Below are 18,990 nucleotides of genomic sequence, written 5' to 3' on the forward strand. Positions count from 1 at the left end.
CTTTGGTAATGCAGGAACAGCAAGCCTAGGAATAGAACATATAGGTGAAAATTTGGCTACATGTGACATTGGTATCAGTTACTTAGAAGATACCTATGTCATGAGGATATTTTAGTGTCTACTAAATCATATTAAAATAATAAACAAAAACTACCCCACAGATTGCTATGCCTGCAGCTTTGGGGTGGGATTCCATCATTAAAGAACAATTTTGACACTTGCAAGCCAAAACCCTGGTTCTAAATATGACCAAATTTCTATAGAGGAAATCAGAATCTGAACCTGTACCCAAACTTCACATCTGGCTGCCACATATATAGAGGGCCAGTCAAAACCCTGAATCTAACGATGAGGTACTCAAAATCTGGGTCAGAATTTTGCAGTTCAGGCAGAGCTCAAATTCATCTCTTTCTTCTCTCCCCATCCGTCCCCCACCCCCCAATCTGAGTTACTGGTAACCTATTAGTGTCAGTTTATGAAAACTTGAATCAGACAAAAATGTAAAATAAAAGTCTCTTTTAAAAATAATTTTAAAAAAGGTATGATTCTGTTTGGTTTTGAAGTTTGTTTATTTCTTTGCTGCCACACCATTTAGTATGGAGATCCTCAAATCATTCAGTACTTGAATTGGGTCAGTACTTGGATGGGTCAGTGCAATAAGAAGCCCTTAGGGTATGTCTATACTGAAACTATGGCAGTTTCATGGCAGATTGCAGCTGGATTAAATTTACCTGAATTAGCTTTAGTCTCAGGTACTGGAGCAGAGAAACTGTGGCAGCATGTTTCTCAGTTTAAATGCACCAGTTGCATATGAAAAGGAAATTTAGACATTGAAATACCGCCTCTATACATACAATAAGCCACTGTTTTTATCTGCAAATCAGGATATAGTCATATGTGAATTTGTATGTGCAGTTGCAGTAGTTGTGTTTCCAGAAACAAATGCTCAAATGTGCACATATTTTTGTGGTTCCCTTGTGTTTCAAAATTTGGCCTTAAATATCACATGAAGTAATTTTTATCCCTTTGTTTACTCTGATGTTGTAGCTAAATTCCAATTCAATTATACATTATGCTTGATATATTTCCCCTGCTAGTTTAGATGGGTAAAGTAGTCTTCCTTGTTTTGTTCTTAATTGTGGTGATACTCTTTCTGTATAGAAAGATGGCTGCTATGTTACAACTCAGTGGTAGCTATATTTCAGAGGTGGTTTGTGTGATTTTTTTTTAATAAAGAATTAAATTCTGCCTTCTCCTACGTAGTTCTGTAACAGGGAGAAGATAGTAAAGATTGCAAAATATATGTTCAATCTGTACTGCATGTAGCGTGAGCAAAGAATTGGCATCTAAATATGGAACAAGAGCATGGAAGCATATATGGATACACAGTTAGTAGAATGAACACAAGGACACCGGCTTGAGGGGGAAGGGATGTGATTGGTCCCAAACATGGCAAGCACATATGCTGCCATCCACAGCAAGTGTATGATACCACCATTACAAGTGTAGTGCTCCTAAGGAAAACAGCTGTGTAAAATTCGCTGCGATGTATTGAGCCTGCTGACCTGTATCATCCTGGTCTGGTGACAGTAGGATTTCTACACTAGTCAGGACTGACAGCATATCTGAATAAACACAGAATAGGCTGCGGGAGAGAATGCCACGCCACTGGGTGTAGAATGCATCACGAAATTAGTAAAGTATTTTGGGAGCATTTGAGATGAAAGACATTTTATCAACCAATAAATGCAAGATGATTTTCTTATATTTATTTTATTGTTGTGTCCAGTGCCAAATGTATGGAAGAGAACACTTTAATTTTCTGTCTCGATCACTGCATAGTTTGATACCTGCTCCTTTGTTAATACAGCTGTATATTACTTTCAACCACCTTCACATCCTCACAGTCCTTTTGGTTAGTAATTTTTAAGTTTGGAAGAAACTTAATTCCATAGCTGGTATGGATCTCTCATTGTCAGATATAAAGTCCCATTCAAAGAGTGTCCCTCTATATAGTCCTCTCCCACTATCTATAAAATATTAATAAATGCTACAAAACGTTTCATGAAATCTGTTTCTCCATGAAAGTATCTGATGGCTTAAGTATGAACTGATCCTATGGCATCTCATATTGCTGATTTATTGTTGATCTGGAGATTTTAAAGCCAAGTATAACTGGGGTTTACAGTTTGATTTGAATTAATCAAGTCTGATTAGACAAGGACAGATCAGTCTCTTCTGAATCCCTGAGTCTTGATAATACATCTCTGTGCGCTGTTCGAAAAAAGTGCATCTCTTAAGGTAAAGGAGGCTATCTATTTAACAGCCAGTCAATAATTCTTACCAAAAGGAGCAATAAATCTGAAGGAGAAAAAAACGCTCCTGATAAACAGAATGCAGGGAAAGTAGCATTTGTTTTAAATATGGAAATTTTAGAATGGGGTCACTGGGTGGTAGATTTCATAAATGTACATAAAGAGACACTTCTTTTTTCTTTTTCCCCCCCTTACTCATCACACTGCTGAGTCTGTCCACTTACAAGCTTTGATAGATGGAGTTACAAAAACAAAAGAGTGCATTTAGGCTAATAAGCCAACTTGAAGAGACATTGAAAGGTTGGAATTATGTATGGCAGAAAACAATTATGGAAGCTAAATTATTCTTTAATTAATAACGAGATCCATCAAAGGCAAAAGACAAAAGAGCACAGAACAGAAAGCTTTATGGTTTACTGTGTATGTCCATATGTGCAGGTTGCATGTATAAATAAATTCTTATGCATAAATGTGTTGAATCTAAATGTACTCGAAAGTTATATGTGTGCTATAATACTGCACTTTAATAGTTTTTGGTTGTGTATAGAATAGACATGCATATAACAATGTCTGTTGATAGCACTATGAACAGAGTTGACCAGAGAAACCAGGCAGTGTTTATTAGGCTACAAGTTCAAGCCCAAACTTGAGCTACCGTTGGGTTTGGTAGCACCAAAGCCTCTCTGGCTGTTTTTGTAAGATACTGTCGCAAAGTAACAAAAATGTCATGAGATCAGCTATTCTCATATAAGTTCTTTCTTTTACAACTGCAACTGAACCAGGGGCTGAATTTGCACAGGAGGAGGATGAAACCTGCCCCTAACTCCTTCAGTGTGGACAGTAATGCTGCAGGCAGCATTTATACCCTTGCCCGCTCTTTGGGTTTTTTTCCAGAGAGAGAAGGTTCAGTTTCTAGCCAAGCCTCCACGGAAGCTCTGTTGGTGGAAGACATAGACCACCTTAGCCACACTAATCACCACCCACTTCTGGGGCTGTTGGCCAGCTGTGGTCTTCCCCAAAGGAGTTGGAATTATGGACACCTTGCATTACTAAGCAGACTTGCCAGATACCTGTGCCTTGTATAAGTGTGTTAGAAACCAGCATAAACAAGGACTGAAGATAGCCCTTGATTTTGCAGTCACCTCTCAGCACCAAAATTGTGAGCTTGTATGTGGGGATTTTAATTCAAATCTTCCTCCTTCTGAAATATAGTGGTGCTCGTTGAGTGGGGGAGGGGATGATTGTTGGATCTGAGATACCATTACAGGCCTTTTATACTGTGTCCATTTTGTTACACTGAATATCAGTGAAATTTAACTTCATAATGCAACAGTTTACTTTCAGTAGCTAAAGTAGTTTTTACATAAAAACCTAGATTCACTGCTTGGTTTAGGGGGCGCCAAGGTGGAAAGTCTCTGCTTGTGGGGACAGGCTGCAGAAGCACAAGTCATCTGCAACCATTGCTTCAGCTGACTCTTGGCAAAGCCACCTGGGTGAGGCAGGTGTGAGGACTGCAGCAGGAGGGCACACCAGACAGCATTCATTCAGTGCCCGGACAGGCAGCCTCTGTCTGTAGGGCTTCCAATGAGCCCTACATGACACTGAAATCTGCCTTCACCTCTGTAGGCCTGAGGTTGTGCAGATCACACACCCCTGTTACAGTAGGGGTGAATAAATCCCGATGGGTATAAATGTTCCTCATGCTCAGGTTCATCCTCATTTGAGAACAAAAGAAAATGAAATTGCGGTGCACATCCCTGGCATAGATACTGTTAACACCAGTGACCATGTGAAAGGTGTTCACCAAGCTGAAGAGTGCAGTGAAAGGCCATGGCACATCTTCCAGGTCTGTTGCAGAACATCAGCATTAAACTCTTCCCATATTCGCTGGTGGAGAACAATTGCCCTCAGTGCATTAATGAGGAAGATGGAAAGGCATAATTCCTTATGCCCCTGTAAGAAAATGTAAACATAACTAAAACAATGGGGCAGGAAACCATATTTGCCAAAGTAAAATTTCACTGTTAAATCTGTTTTATTGGAAATGAGATGGCAAGTAGCAAGAAAAAAATTCTCTCTCTCTCTCTCTCTCTCTCTCTCTGGTAAATAGACATGGTAAAATAGAAGTCTACCTTTAGAGCCATTGGTTTGGCCTCTTTCCTGCAGCATTTATCCCTTCTTTTTAAGTTCCTGACTGCATGCCAGAGCAACAAGCCAGATGTTAAAGAGTGAATACTTTGCAGACTATACCAGCATGCAGAATCGGGGTGGGGGGGAGTGGGTAATAATGTTGGGAGAAGGAGGAAGAAGTGATTATGTGATAGTGATTATTCAGCAGGGCAATAGTGGGAGGTACTGTAACTGACAGGGACTCACTATGGGACGCAAATCACTTAAAGCAAAGCCATTAGGATCAATTTAAAATATAAGGAGGGAGGCTAAAGTGACAATAGCATATTTTAATTGAAATCACAAATATCACTCTGCAAGAGATGGTTAACATGCTGTACAGAGTTGCTTTATCTTAACTGAGAAAAAAGTTTTGCTTTTGAAACAGTGCCCTTTTTAACAAAGATCCAACCTGAGCGTTACATTTAAAAAAATCCTTAAATCCCCATTTTCCCCCTTGTCATGTTTTCTTCTTCTTGGTGGGCATGGAATTAACTACATTACTAATGCTTTTAATCTGATTTTACTAGAGCCTAAGGCTGAAGCAGGGAATCAGCATGTGTCCCATTAAAAGAAAAATACACTTTATATAGACACTAAATAGCATGTCCAGACAAACACATTTATCTATGTGTTAGCCTTATTTATTGGGCTAACTAGCCGATGTATAGACCTTTATACAGAAATGAAGTAGTTAGGATGTGGTTATTACTGCTTTTGGCATCTAAAATCCAAGCTTGATGAAAGAACCTGGCAAGGAAAACCCACAGAGTTCTGACATACTCCACTTGTTACTAGCTCTTTGATTTCAACTCATAAAATCTGACATATGTTGGGCATTGACCTTGTTCTTTTAAATAAGCTTATTTTAGGAGACCTTTGCAAACTGCTGGCTGCATGGCCGCAATGTAAGCTGTTAGGGAAATGTAGTACAAACAGATAGGTTGTATGTTTTGAATGCCAGAGCTGTAAGTTGAAGGGCAGTTGTTAAGATCTATACTTCTGAGTGCTTCAAGTGCCATTAATATGAAAGGATCCATTTTGGCTTCACTAGCCTGGGTCCAGATCCTACACACCTCACTTAGCCAAAGTTCCAGTTGATTTGTATGGCAGCTTTTCCTGTGCAATGGGTGTAGGACTGGCAGAGCTTTAGGGATTGTCTACATGCTGCATTCATAGAATATCAGGGTTAAAAGAGACCTCAGAAGGTTATGTAGTCCAACCCACTGCTCAAAGCAAGACCAATCCCCAATTTTTGGCCCAGATCCCTAAATGGCTCCCTCAAGGATTGAACTTACAACCCTGGCTTTAACAGACCAGTGCTTAAACCACTGAGCTATCCCTCCCCCCATTGCCATAGTACTCTTTGAAATAGGGTTACATCAGCACTTACTTGGAAACTTTTAGTGTGCACTAGCAGGCTCCACACAGGCCAGCAGCTGTATGACATGGCATCACGCACCAGAATTTACTCTTAATCTGGTGTGCACTAACACACAGTGTAGACAAGCCCTAACAAATACTAAGGAGTTTAAGCCAAGATTTTAAAAGTGACTAGTGATTTTATGTGTCCTACTTCAGACACCTTTAAAGATCCTACTTTTCAGAGCGTGGGTGCTCAGCACTTTTTGTAAACCAAGCGCCTTTTAAGGCGCATCAGGTTGAACACCCAAAATTCAGATACTCAAAATCATTAGTTACCTTTGAACATTTTGGCCCCCACAGTCACCTTGTGCATCATTCCCATTTTCAGTAAATGTGCCTGAAGGAAAAAATCCCCCTTCAACATGGAAGTTTGTTTGCCATTTGTTATAAGAGAGTTACTTATACGAAAGTTAGAGAGAGGTGGGTGAGGTAGTAGCTTTTATTGATCTGCCTTCTGTTGGTGAGAGACAAGCTTTCGAGCCACACAGAGCTCTTCTTTAGGTCTCTCAAAACTTCTGTTAGTACGGCAGCCTGGCAAACACCAGCAACAAAAGAACGTGCCGGACACCAACATAGTAACATAGAGCGGGAGAATGGAAAATCCTCTATGTCATAGAAACAATGTGCTTCATTTAGGAAAGTCTGTTCCTGTTGAAGTCAGTGGAAGACTCCCGTCAAGCTCAATGGGAGGAGCCAACTCTTAAACTTGAAGAAAGTTTTAGAGCTGATTTCTGATATCCTTCTGTTCTGTGTAGGCCAAATCCTGCACTTGTGACTCAGGCTATGATCCCGTGAGGAACTAAACATGGAGTTCCCATGGAAGTCAGCTGACGTTTTGCCCCTGTGTGGAATGGACTGCAGAGTTTGAGCATTATATATATATATGTATACTGCCAAAATAACCAGGAATAAGAATTCATTTTGACATTTAGATTGTAAGATGTTCAGGAGAACAACTGTCTCTTTCTTTATATTCATACATTGCCTTGCACCATGCAGGGGCCTCAACCTTGATTGGGGCATCTAGGCACCATTGTAATACAAATAACAATAATTAATCATTGGCAACCAAGTTTAAAATAACTGCACATTAAAATCACATCCAAAGGTTTTGTCTAGCTCAGATTCTAAAATGAACAATGAGGACTTGGTGACTTATTTCCTAGGGACAGATTGTGAACCTCCCTTTATTCATATTGGGGAGCAGGCACTCACACAAGTGACCCCACTGAAGTTAGAAAGATTACTCATGCGGGTAATTGCTTACCAGTATAAGTACGGGGTTCACAGTGTGGACCTTTGAATCTTTTGGGGTGTCTTTGACTGTCTCATCATTGATGTTAGTCTGGTAGTTGCTTTACCCGGGACCAGTTCGGGCTGTGCCATCCATCAGCAGGAAGAACGGCAGAGAATAACAGAGCTTCTGCTGCCTCGTGTAAAGGGGGCCTGCCTGAAATTCCCTTAACCATCCGTCACTCACAGGCTCATTTTTCAGGGAAACAGGAACTCACTACAAATGAAGGCTGATACAGAAAAGCTTCTCACAGAAACTAAATAATGTAACATATTCCAGGTTCTGGGCAGATAAAAATTGAAAAGGCTGTGGTGCTTGTGGAAGTGGAATGATAGCGACAAGCGCCATGTGAAATCCCTGAAGGTGGTGTCAGGGGACACGCTCCCCCATAAAATTATGAAAGAATCTGATGTAATGGTGCATTGTGAGACAATCTGAGCATAAATACCACATTCTTTCCCATTAATGATTGACTTTCATTGTGCCAAGATTTTTTTTAAAAAAAGAATGTAGATTTTGAGCACACTGAGAACAGGAATTTCCATTGTGATAGTGCTGCAGTAAGATTTAAAGATTGTGGGGAACTAAGAATTGAAATGCAAATCACTCTCACATACAACCTCCTGCTGAGGCCCAAATTTTTACAGATCAGGTTCTGCAGCCCTGATGGGGAATCAGTGATCTGCCTTTCCTAGGATTCACAAATTAGTAGTAGTCTAAGGTATCATTTTCTACAATATAATTGTAACTTACCAGATGAAAGTTTGCCACTGAAGGCAGTCCTCTGATCGTCCATTATTTTTCCAGCTGCATTGCCACTGAGGATTCTTTCACAGACAATGCAAATATACACATCACAGCCTCCCTCTCTGAAACATGCACTTCTTGAATATAAACACGTTGTGAATATTGTTTCCTTCTTCCTTTCTCCCTTGCTTTTTTTTTTTTTTTTTTGGATATGCAGGTGGTAAAATACTGGCTGCCATGAACTTCATGTAAGAAATAAAAATTACCCACTTTTGGGGGCTGCTTGATAGAAAACTGCCAGCTCGTAGCATCGCTGCTGCTGTAATCACTGCAAGGATAATAGGACATACATGCTTTTGTGGATAATTTTGTTTGCTAATTGCTCATGAAATTTCAGGTAAGGAACATCCAGTTCAATCTGTTATAATGAGTAATGTCCTGGGTGGTAGTGGTTTTTAAAAAATTATTGTTGTCATTAAAAATGCATAGCTCTTCAAGTTTGGAAAAATACTTTAAAATGGTTTGGAAGCTGGATTGACAGCAATGGAGACAGGAAATTTTTATCCACCGAAAAAGCTCAATGAAGATAGTATCAATGCAGAGCTATCCCTAGCTTCCTGCCAGTAGGTCTCAGCCCTGTTCTAGAGGAAGTGAAGTGTTTCTGACTATAAGAGTTCATTCAAAACATTTCTTCAATCCTTGGCTTCTCTGAGACACAGGCTGCCAGTGACAGTAGCTTTAACAATGGTGGCTTTTGTGAGCTGGACACTTTCCCACTAGGAACCGTATGGAGGCCCCCCCTCAAAAAAAAACATTTTACATGGGGCACTGAGCATGTGTCGGGTGGTGGTAATGTTCAGTCACTGCCTACTCCTTGGCCAGATTTGAACCAGTGCCCTCAATGTGAAGAGATACCTTTCCAGCTAACAATACCCTGAGTCATTCAGTGCTTCTGAGAAATACTACGGTATACCTTTCCTCTGGAGATTCCTGACCATGGCATCATTGGGTAAGGCCAAGAAAAATATCACTGGGCAATGATTACAGGCTTAGATTTTTGTTTGCAACTAGTCCTCCTTTCTGATTCCTCAGGCCATCCTTCCTCTACCGCTACTGTTATTAGTTGGTGACTAGCCTCATTACATAGTGCTCTATTTAATAATTACGCGTACATTAATGAGAATTAACATTCATTAGTGCCTTAGCAGGGAATTTCTGTCCATTACATTTCAGGGGTTCCATCACTGTACTGTCTTGAGGGCCATACTGAGTAATTTTAACTCACAGAGGGCTAAATTGTCACAGGCCTTACTTGGCTGTGCACGGAGATAGCCCTCTCGGCCCCCCACTTGTTATTCCCCAGTGTTACCCTGCAAAGATTGTGCTTTTCTGTGGTGAGGAGAACACAGGCTACTTGTCTAATGGCCCTCCCCGTGAACAAGGTGGGAGGGGTGGAATGGGGGGAGTGAAAGGAGCTCTGGTTTTGCCCCTGCTCCCCCCACCCCTCGCTAGCTGGGCACACAAGAAGGATGAAATAGCATATCCTTCTACAGAGCAAGGTGGGAGTAGGAAAGGAACTGTGACTCTCTGGGGTGCTACAGCTACTCATTGACCCTTACTTGGGACAGACTCTAAAGTTACAGGCTAGCCTATAGAGATCCACTTAGTGAATTTGATGGCATATCTGCTCTTCACCTCTCAGTGGATCAATTTCATAACTCTAATGTTCTTTCATGGCTGTTTTTCAAAAGTGGAGGAAAATGTAGCGACTTAAAGTTAGTAGCTTATTTGTTTTGTGTTGGAATACAGAAATATTTAAAATGCTACCGTGTTCAGCATGGTAGCAGTAATTAACTGCCACAGCAGCTATTTGCCTGTTTAACATTGTTGTATAATTAATTTTTTTTTTTAAATGTATATTACTTTTGTCCATCTTATCATTAATGGGAAAATATAGGACTCTTATGGCTCTTGAAAGGGTTAACAATACCTAGATAATGTTCCTTTTGGAGCAGGAATTGCCGTTTTTGGAAAGAGGATAAGCTGTAAAAATGTAGAAGGGTCCTTATATAGAAGGGGTAAGGAGGCAGAAGGGGAGCACTGGTCATAAGTAGAAATTGGAAGTTGGATTGTTAAGTAACTCTCAGGCTGTAGCTGTGTCAAGGCTGATTCCCCACTCTGGCACTTTGAGTGCAGAAGGTGGGGGCCCGCAAGGATTCTAAAAATTAATAATAGCCACTCCAGGCTGGTATTAAACTCCCAAGGTCACAGCTTCTCTCTGACCACACAAGTGCAAAAAAACCCTTTGTACTCAGGAAGGCACACTTGGGAATTCCTCCCTGTGGGATACCCTCAAGCCCTTTCACACACCCCCTCCGGGGAAGAACTAAGAAAAGAAAACAAAGGAAATCAGCTGTTGCCATGAGCTAATTAAACAACATATGCACAAACCTGTTAGGACACCAAAAATCCAATCCTGTTTTTAAAAAAGGTATACTTTTTTAAAAAACAAAAAGCAAGAAAATACATCTGGAACTTAGGTTTTTGGTAGATTTTAAAAACCTACTTACCAGAATTAAACATCAAGAATAACCTTCTTGAGGTCCTGCTTAAAGGTTACAAGCAAAACAAAAGCATTTGGGATTAGCACAGAGGAGTACACAAGCCAATAAGGGGGGAAAAAGAGATAATCACATCTTCCTAGACTTTCCTGATCTACTTACATATCAAGGGGTTTCAAATAAGTAGTCTCTCGGTATGATCTGATGGTTTTTCATACCTGGCTTAAAGCTTCCTACAGCTTAGTTCAGCCCTGTTCCTGCTCTATGTCTCCTCTCTCCAGAGAACAACAACAGACAGACAAAGGGAAAGTTTTTTCCCAATATTAAAAAGTTCTAGCCTTCCCGTTGGCTCTTGTGCTCAGGTAACCACTCCCTTCCTCTTACCAATGGGCTTTTTTAACCCTTTACAGGTAAAGCAAGTAGAGAACAGCTACTAATAGAGATTTTATAGCTAACTGGCTGGCTGGGTGTCCATAACAGGGAGCTACCTCCCTCCCCTCCTCCCCTTCATTTATCACAAGCTGTTTTTAATTTATTTTTGTTTTATGTGCAAAGGAACGGGGCCTTGCAGGCCTGGCTAATATCAGAGGCCTGGATTTCTGTAGATTTTAAATCAGAGTCCACATTTGGGGGGTTCTGGTTTTGGCGACTCTGGGTTTGTGTTTGTTTGTTTTGTCTTGTTTCAGGGTCTGGATTTCTTTAGTTAAATTTTTCAATTCCTCAGCTTTGAGCCAAGTGACTGATTTCAAATTACACGGTACTTTCCAAAAAAGGGGATTATTTTTTCAAGCAAGGGGAATCCTAACTTGCTTGCAGTACAGTTTATCTAAAAACCACAGATGCCATCTGCAGTGCTAATCCACTGCCTCTCACTATTAATTCAGTATTCTTAGCACCTCCTAGATAGTTTATTACCCATCATAGCTGTATCACAGGAATTCTGTATATATTTTTTGTTTTGTCCCTCATCTGGCAGGGAAAGTAAATCCCAAAGTATTTCAGCAGGTGCTATTAATATGCAAATAATGGAGAATACACTAGTTCTAATAGACCTCCCGACTACATGGGAGGTGTCGCTGTTGGAGCAAATTAGCTTTCTGTAATTTGCATGCTTCTCACAGCCGCCTGGGATTATATTTTAGATCAGAGACAATAAAAGCATATGCAGTTAGTTTAAAATGTAACTAATTTTAGACTTTGAAAGAGTTTTAATGTAACTTCTTAGTGGTGTCAAACAGTTATTTGCAAAGAAACTTTTACACAGCCTGTAATTTTCATGGCATCTCTCTCTCTTTCTGCCATTAACTGCTCCATCTCTCTTTAGTGTGGAAATGAATGAGGGAACATGCCAGGTGGCTACATTTTCAAAGACAGGTCAGTTCTCACTAGACTAATCCAAGATCATGCCTGTTAGGTTCTGTGTGTACCTGGATCTTCCCCCTTTAACACTGAAGGGAACTAGCCTGCCTTTGCAGCACCACTCTTCCACCCTTCCCAGCCCTGGCCTTTCTGTTATATTCCACACAGGAGGGGATGATTTGGCCCCAGTGAACATTCATGCAGTGAAGACATTATCTGGGCAGTCACAAAATCTTCCCAGACAATCCACCAAAATAAAGAGAACCTGGAATAGTCCAACACAGATGTTTAATAGAATCATCTAGCCACACCAGGAAGTGTATCCTTTTGGAAAACTCTGGTTTAAAAAAATTTGAAGGAACGAAAGTGTGTTAACCTCATCTTAGCCTGTAGAGCAAAACAGTATCACACCATATTGGCACACTGTAGTTTGCACTTTGCAAACTGACATTGAGCAAATACACTTTTTTTCAGCATTTAGACACACATGGTGCACTACAGAGAGTAACAATATAACATGGACCTCACACTAGAGATACTGTATCATTATTTCAAGATATGCAATGATTGCTTAATATTCTACATGTGAATGCATTGGTTCTGAGCCTGGTGGCTACTGCATTTGGCAGGGTTGGATGGTGGGATGGTCTGGTCTTCTATCCATGGATGTTTGCTGAGCTCACTGTAAACAATTTTCTTGGCTCACAGAAGTATCCTGAACCCACTGCCTTGATTCTAGCAGTGCCTGCTTTGAAGAACCATAGATGAGGTGCTTTTGAGGAGCAGCAGCCGTGTGCTTTTTTGGAGGGGGGGGGGTAAGTCCCCTTACAAGGTGTTTGATGCTATGTTCTGTGAGGAACATGCAATTTCCAGTGACTCTTCGTTTCTGTTGCTTCCCCCCATGTTGTTTTGCTATTTATAAATTTGTAAGCTTTGAAGTGTCAAATAACATCTTTATTTAAAACAGAACAAATAAACCAGACTGATTCCTCAGGTGTTAGTACAAACATTTGGAGGTTATGTAGGATGGCTCAGTTTGTAAAGCATAATACTGTTATAGCTGAAACTGGAAGGAAAGGAGTATGAAAATGTGACCAAAAATATCTTCAGCTTTGCTTCACATAGACCGTATCAGAAGAAAACTGGTGATGTGCTAGCATGGGAATACATGAGATGATGCTATTTTGGAGTACAAACATGTATCTTTCAATAACAAACCACTTGACTTCTTTCGGCAAAAGCTTACAGGTTGACAAAATCAGAAGACTGTTATTAAATGGAAGTACTATGAACCGGTAAACCTTGGAGCATTTTATCTGGTGTCATTGCAAAGAGTGAAAACTGAAAAGCCAGAGCCACACATGATAGAGTAAAATATTGACAGCACATTGTGTCACAGGCTTACTTAGCATTGTAGTAAGATATGCTGCCGCCAATCAAATCAAAGTAATGTCTTTCTCCAATGACACAGGCCGTCAAAAGATTCATGCCATTGCTGCTGGTGTCCAGGAAGAATTGTCTAGTAAAGTTCAAGAGATCGACTACTTCTTGACTCAACTACATGAGACTACTGTCTGATGTATTCTACTATCCAGCTCCCTGAAGAGTAATGTCTGGGAGTCCATCTGAGGACTTGTGGATTTGATATCCAAACTAAGAATTAAAAGCGGTGGTCTTGTAATAATAACCCAGGCTATTTTGCACCTCACAACATTTGGATACATTGCTTAGACCACTGGGAAGCTTTAGCTGAGTTCTTATGCCAGAGGAAAAGGCTTGCTGATGTTGTAAAAGTTGAGAACTTGGCTGGTCCTCAGATGCATACTTCTCTGCCCTTATATATGTTGAAATGAATGTTGGATACCAGCAGCATCTCTTCCACAGTGAAGTTTTTTTGGCTGTCACATGGGGAAAAGTTTTGAATAATTTTGTTTGATCTGAGATCAGAAATACAGATACATTTTTTTTCTTGCTAAGTTTGACTTTGGCCTGCCTGAATACTTTGTAGATCCACACTTGCTTTTCTTCCGAGCTGTTCCCCATGGACAGAATGTGAATAGTCACATGATCACAGAGAAGTTTGTTTGAAAGCTTGGTCCACTCCATTCTGTGGCTGTTTAGAAACACTGCTATGATGATACATTTCATTATTGAGAATAATATGTCAGAAATGATCTGAAAATTACAGTTGGATACTGTGGAGTTCTCAAATCCTCATTCTCTTGATGTTTTGTATGTGAATTTTCACCCAAAATGTATAATTTTTTGAATTTTCACATGTGCAATTATTTTCATTCTCTGGAAATTTCTCGAACTCCTGCCCTGTACTCCCCCCCTCATGCCCCTGCACCCCTGCCCCCAAATGGTGTCAATTATACAAAATGAATTAAATGAAAAATATTGCATGAATTTATATATTTGAAAATTTTCTTTGTTTTGTTATGGCTTCATAATATGGAAGCTTCACTCTCTCATGTTTTTGTTTTTATAAATATAAGCTTCTTTTAATAACTTCCTTGGATCATGACGTTTCTTTCATAGTCCAATAAAATATGTTCTCTAAGAAACTAAGTTGTCAGTATTTTGGGAATGTGTTCACAATTTAGTATGAATTGCTCTTATTAACAAGGCAAAAGCCTACCCTGTCAAACCTGAAATCCTGCTTCCATGTTTAATGTGCAAATTAAAGCCTTCTTCAAATCTTCAGTCATGGTGCATTTAATTTGGGGGAGTATTACAATATCTCACTTAACATTTTAGTTGTACATAGGAAAGGAGAACTTTTAAGAGCTGCATCTAAAAAACTACAGATTTGAAAGAACTCTAATTTATTATTCCCTTACTTTGATAATGATTCAGGAAAGTGATTAAATATGTGTGTAAATTATGCAGCTCTTTAAGTACCTTGATGAATCAGGGCCCTTGGAAATTATCAAAGATAAATACAACTATATCCACGGCATGAGATGTGTATATTACTGTATTTTTCCTTTTAAAATATTTCACTAATTTAAAAGAGAGGAGAGTGGTATCTTACAGCAAATGTAATGAAAAGTTACTCAGGGATTCAATAATTGAATCTACAACAATTAACTATTATTATGTGAATAATAATTAATTTCAAGTTTGTGAAGTCTCTGTAGTGGTGGGCAAAATTTTCAAACTTCACTGCCTAAAGTTAGGCATCCAGTTCCATTTTTAGGCAGCTAAAATAATGCCCTATTGTTTCAGCAGAGCTGTGGGAGTTTAGCATCTCTGGAAACCAAGTGACTTAGGCCCCAATTCAGCAAGATAGTTAAGCACATGCTTCACTTCAAGCATGTGAGCCAACTCATTGATGCCAGTAAGACTAAGGCATGTATTTAAGAGCCTGTGTTGAACTGAGGCTTTTGTTAGATGCCTAAATATGTCTAAGTCCCTAACTTCAGGCATCCACATTTGAACAGTTCAGAAAACTTGGAAAGAAATCATAGGTGTGAGAAAAGGCATCATGGAACTGGTTAGCTCTGTAATGTGGGTTCAGACTATTAAAACGATTGAGAACTGCTATATTAGTACATTCTGATTAAATTAAAATACACAATCATTGAGCTCCAATCAGTGAAAACTTATCCTATTTTTCATGCCAGGCTACAGGCATGCTCCCAATGTCACCTTGAGCAAATTGCTTATCATTTTCCAGTTTGCCTATCTATTAAATGGGGATAATTACTTGCTTTCTTGCTATTCTCATAGGGTTGTCATGAGGGTTGATTAGTTAATATTTGTACAGTGCTTGGAATGTGTGTGCACCAATATTTGCTTACATATATATGCTAAGTATTATTTATGACTGTTTTTGACTTGAGCAATTAGTCAATATTCAGGGCCTTGGCAGGTTTTTCCATTAGTAGGATGATAAGAGTCAGATATTTCTCTGGTGCAATCCTGTGTATGTAGAAAGAATGTTCACAAAGTCCTGTTTCACTGAACACTATAGGCACAAACAACATCAGGCAGTTTCTCACAGTTTCCAAGCCTGCTTTTCCAAAGTCCTGTGCCCCAAGGAGAGGGCTGTTTCCGCTCAGGACTATGCTCAGTGCTGCTTCTCTTCTGTCTGTTGGCTAGCTGATGACTTTCTGGTTCTGATACCCACACAAACACACAACTGTAATAAATCAGTGTCCCAACCCCTGTGTTTGCAATCAGTTTCCAGGGAAACCCCACATATTTTCCCCAAGTTAGTTATTGCTCAGGACTTCCCACTGGCCCAGTAACACGGTGGTGGCGTCTATTATTTCAGCTATCTTATTCTATAAAGGAGCTTAATTGCTTCTTCCATTTAACCCGAATTAAGTATGGGTAACACACCCATCAACCTCTCTGCTGCAGAGCCACAGAGTGCAGTGGTGGAGCTGGGGTAAGAGAAATGGAGTAGAGAAGGTGTGGACGGACATGGGAAAGCTGCTGCTCGATGTGGAAAGCTTGTTTCCCCCTCCCACTGAAATCCACTGAGGAAGCAATACATCTTGAAGCTATATTATCCCCTTCTGGGGTTCCTCCTGAGGGGCTACAGGGGCACTCATTCAGCCATTGCAAATGTAGCTCCTGTAGGTTCTGGTCAGTGGCAGAGAGTGCAGTGGAGTAGTAGTCATCCCTTCCAGATGTCTCCTCTCTTTACATTGAAGGGTGTTTCCTGCCTCTCTCCTTCCCACTACCCTCTGTTGATCCCTGACATTTACATGTTTGGAAAGGAAGTATGGCTTCCAAAATCCACAGTACTACCCAATCTTCCCATCGGAAGGGATGGTCATTCAAAGAAAATTCAGCGAGATGAATATCATTTTTAATTCACCAGATCCCTGTATACACTTTCCCACTGTGCTTTGGCCCCATTTTCTCAGTACTGTAACAGCCCTGTGTAGGTTTTGCATTATGAAAGCTGGGCATCACTTTTTTATTATCAGAGTTATTATGGAATCAGACACTGCTTAATTAAAGAATGTGCTGGGGGGATACACTATTTATATAGAAACTATGTATTTTAAATGCATTTTTCCGTGGTGATTGCAGATAATGTGTAAGCTCAGCTTTGATTCATTAGTGTAGTAAAAGAGATGCTCAGAATTATTTGGTATAATTCACAGCACTTAAGAAAGCATATATTTTCATAATACTCTAAATACATAATGCTTATGGTAGTAACTCAAGCATAGTATGATTGGTTTGCCATAGCACCATCATTTTAAAATTGTGGCGGTGCCATTTTTTCATTGTAACTGGCCAGCATAGGAACTGATTTAGTACAGTACTTTTAGTGAATTCTGTGCTGGAGCATGGCTGTTTACAACAGTACAGCTGAGCTTGTTTGAGAACTTCCATTTTCATAGGCCCTGTTTATCCATCTCAAACTCTCTGTACTGCTTTGGCCTACAGCATAAGAAATGGAAATTTAATTAGAACAGGCTTTTCCCTCAGTTTTCTGGTTCTTCTGTTTCTCAATCAGAGGTGAGACATTCTGCTGAATTATTCATCTTCCTTTGCTCCAATCAGAATAACTTTTGAAGTGACCTCTGTGCATAAGCCATACAGAATCCCATAAGGAAGCAACTTTCATCCAAAAAAACCAGGCTTTTCCCTCAGTTTTCTGGTTCTTGTGTTTCTCAATCAGAGGTGAGACATTCTGCTGAATTATTCATCTTCTTTTGCTCCAATCAGAATAACTTTTGAAATGACCTCTGTGCATAAGCCATACAGAATCCCATAAGGAAGCAACTTTCATCCACAACTAGCATCCAAAGAAGCAAATTTGTTCTGAATTGAAACTTGGCAAAGTATTAAATTATTTTTTAAAGTTAAAAATCACTCTTAATTCATTTTTATTAGGAGAAGTTGGGTTGTTTGTTTGGTTTTTTTTAAAGAAAAAATAGGTTACTGTTATAGTTTTTAGTCTGTCTACACCAGAATTCCAATGGTCAGGAAACAAATTCTTGGAATTACTGATGGATCTCCAGTTTCTCCCCTGTTTAGTCCCTCCGTGCCACTCTTGCCGAACTGAGCTGGACATAACTCCATCTCATTAGTGCTAAGTGAGCCTGATTGCATTCAGCCCTGTCCCACAAAAATCCCCATGTCCAAACACAGTTTTCAAAACCGAGGCTTGAAAACCATTTCAGACAATGCAGTTTTGCCAGTGGGTGGTAGCTTCTGCAAACGGGAAAACATTATTTTCTGGAAAAATGTTTTTTAAGCCTCTGGGTTTCCACAGCCTTTTTAAAAAAAATTCTCTTCAACCACACAAATGTCAACAAAACCATGTTTCTTGCAATGTTTTTCAATTAGGAAAGCCACTTGTGGACGCAAGGGCCAAAATTTTTAAAACATGGCTGCCTAAAGTTAGACTCCTAAATCCGTAATTAGCAACATCATTTGTTCCAGTCAGAGCTACTTTCAAAATGAGTGTCTGATCAAGCTTCACAGACTGATGAAAATGAATCATTACTTTGATTCATTACACAGAAAAGCTGTTTTTTTTCCTTGAGTTTGCAACATATTTTTTTATTCCAATGTCTACACATCTAAGATGTTTGGAACAAATTTCAAGTTTCCCATGACTGTATTTAATGCTGTACAAGATTTCACACCTCTGGGCTCTATATTTACAGCTCTGTCATGTTCCTTTCTTGTACTGACCTGAAGTTGAGGTTTTTCTTATCTCACGAAAAGGTTGTCTGTCATAGGTGCAGCTCTTGTAGCACAATATATTACCTAAATCTTGACCCTGAACAAATACTGTACAAGGACAATTTACCTCAGAATTCTAAAGGCAATGAAAATCTTTTCATTCGTTCAAAAGAAACATGCTTGTTTGGTTTAAAAAAAATTAAAGTAATTCTGAAAATCATCTATTGAGCCTCGCTTTTAACCGCACTTGGTCAGATTCTGATCTTCCCTGCACAGGTTTTCTCCTGGTTTTGCTCCAGGGTGTTAATCTGGATTTACATTGCAGTGAGATCAGAATCTGGCCCTGAGCCCCTTAAAAAAGACAACAACAATAAACAAACCCACCAATTTTACTATATGTGGGGGGGTGGGGGGGAAAGGAACTTTCAACCCTGCCAAGCCCAATCCATAGCTCACT

At 39.8% G+C, this 18,990-nt stretch overlaps 1 long non-coding RNA gene across 4 annotated transcripts in view; it reads left to right on the top strand.

The window, feature by feature from the left end:
• The window catches only part of LOC114019481, a 48,875-nt gene that overhangs the window by 12,198 nt on the left and 17,687 nt on the right, over positions 1-18,990 (top strand). For 2 of the 4 annotated variants that reach the window (XR_006289914.1, XR_005224924.2), the window contains exon 1: positions 7,208-8,347. This is a non-coding gene — a long non-coding RNA (uncharacterized LOC114019481). Of the gene's footprint in view, positions 1-7,207; positions 8,348-18,990 lie in introns of those variants that run through there. The other 2 variants (XR_005224925.2, XR_005224923.2) reach the window with 2 other exon arrangements.

Source organism: Chelonia mydas, chromosome 3 (genome assembly GCF_015237465.2).
Source record: "Chelonia mydas isolate rCheMyd1 chromosome 3, rCheMyd1.pri.v2, whole genome shotgun sequence".
Lineage (NCBI taxonomy): Eukaryota > Metazoa > Chordata > Testudines > Cheloniidae > Chelonia > Chelonia mydas.